At 39.6% G+C, this 2370-nt stretch overlaps 1 pseudogene; it reads right to left on the bottom strand.

The window, feature by feature from the left end:
* Positions 1–620: 620 nt before the first annotated feature.
* Positions 621–972, bottom strand: LOC140134248 (large ribosomal subunit protein eL27 pseudogene; annotated as a pseudogene).
* Positions 973–2370: the final 1398 nt, after the last annotated feature.

Below are 2370 nucleotides of genomic sequence, written 5' to 3'. Positions count from 1 at the left end.
AATGAAAGAAACAAAAACTAGAAGGTGTTATGCTGGTTCACAATATTCTGGTAGTGGTTTATTAGGCCAATTGCTGATGACAGATTCCCTTTAAGTAGATGGTCTGCAGGCATCCATACAATTGAGGTGGCACAGTGTTCACCCAAATGTCATAGTCCCTTTAAACTGCTATTTGCAAGGCTGCCAAGCACTGATCCTTCATCCTTCAAGTCTATGCTAACAATATGCCATCTTGATATGATATATTGATACATCAAAACCAGCTTTTTTTCAGGATTTTATTTTTTTGTGCATGAGATGTCCAGGATTATGATTTTTTTTCAGGCCGAAAGGGTTGATATAAAATATGCCAAACAACAAACCTATGCTTACCTCTTTCCACCGCTCCTGTCCATCATTGGCCTATACTGTTTACAAGCAAATGTCTCAACCGTTCATCCTATCACAGGCTTCAGTGGTATTCAGTTGAGGTCAATAATAGGCTGCGGGAGTGTATTGTTGACATGACGATACCCCTGCAACCTCTGTGCACAGACATAGACTAGAACTAACAATAACAGAGATGGAAGGTAAGTAATGGCTTGTATGTTCTTGTTTTTTGTTTTTTTTTTCAATTTTTTCATAAACGTTAATGTTGGGCCAAATGAACAGTGATTTAGAACCGCAGCTTCTGAAAGAACCACTTGTTTTTGCCAGTCTTGTACCTCTTCTCAAACTTTACCTCTCCTCAAACTTTACTGGCCCCCTCCTGGCTTTGTGCTTCAGAGATGGGTCCCTGAAGACATTCTTGTTCATCATGCCCATAGTGGCAGTCACCTTACATGGATAGCGGTCAACACCAGCAACCAGAGCATGACTGTACTGTCGATCTGAGGTGCCATCATTAATATTCTTTACAATGACGACTTTGCGCCTGGCGTAGCCTTCTACCAGGACAAGAAGGACTTTGTCTGGTTTCATAAACTTGCCCATATTACAAATACAGTATAAGCATTGCATCATGAATACAAAGCTGTGCATTGTACAATTTTACATATTTGCCAAAATTCGAATTACTATGATCCTTACAACAAAGAAACATCAGGGAACTTAACAACTTAGGCAATATATATTTTTAGTTTTAAAGACTAAGGTAGCTATCTTATTATCAGTTAGAGTGGAAAGAGGGTATGGCAAAGGAAGGGATTGGTCGGAGGTTATTAGATGGGGGGAGGAGAGGGGTGTTTGGATGTGTAGACCTATCGCGTTACAATTTAGGTATAGCAACCAAGGTGTCCAAAATTTTAGGAATTTGTGTCTTGTTCCCCCCTCCCAGTGGGCTATTTCTTTAAACCTGGAAATTTTGGTGACTTTTCCTTTCCACTGAGAGAGGGAAGGAACCAAGTTTGTTTTCCAATTGTGTGGGATGAGTATTTTAGCGGTTGATATGAGAAGAGTGTGAAAGAGGGGTCAGGTTTCCCCAGCAAAATAACACTAGGTAGTCGAGGTGGTATAATTCTGCGTATCTGTTCAATCGTTTTAAGTACCTCGTTCCAAAAGGTTTGAAGGGGGTGGCAATGCCACTATATGTGGGCCATGGTGCCTACTGAAGTGTGATATTATTATTTATCTAATTTTATTTAATTTTTATTTTTACATCCCCTTAACTTTTCTTGGTTTATGTTTATATTTTACAATTTTTTTTATATTTTGTTCATCCCTGTGAATGTTGTGCTGAAAAATAGTCACAACAGTAATGTAAAAAATAGCATAGAACCCCAGCTGAGATGGAAAAGTGAAGAAAGAGGAAGAATCATTGTGTGCCACAGGATCTCTAGTAGGTAATACATTTCATATATTTCAGAAAAGACTGGTATTCCGTTAGAAGTGTCCTTGTGTTCTATTCTTACTACCGGGCATATTAATAAATACTGACTTGCTGTTACATTTAAACTCATGAAATAAAACTAGAAAGGGAGATTTCAAGCTTTTTTAACACTGCCCTGAGAAGATCTTTCTCCTTTTGTCTCCCTCTCGTGTATTTATATGTTTAGCTCCAGGAGCTGACAAATGCTCACCTAAAGGCATAAGCCAGCTGCCTGGTCTGGGCAGCAGGCGAGGATTCAGACAAAGCAGATGGACCCAATAGGAGGGAAGATATACCGCTTTCCTCCAAGTGAATTATAGTCGGCAACAATAGGTAGACAGTTCTCACACGAGAACTTAGTCTGATCAACCTTGCCTCCATTGTTCAGGTCTTAACATCAGCATATTAGAGGGAGCTCGTTTTTTTTTTTTGGATAGGTCAGGCAAACAGTCTTTATCAATAGCAAGCGCTCCTCCTGCGATGGATTTTAAGGATAGGCCGTAGCTTGTAGCAGAATATGTTAG

This window comes from Engystomops pustulosus, chromosome 5, assembly GCF_040894005.1.
Source record: "Engystomops pustulosus chromosome 5, aEngPut4.maternal, whole genome shotgun sequence".
NCBI classification, from domain to species: Eukaryota; Metazoa; Chordata; class Amphibia; order Anura; family Leptodactylidae; genus Engystomops; species Engystomops pustulosus.
Note: the sequence above shows the minus strand (reverse complement) of the source record. Positions and strands in the feature narration are given on the sequence as shown.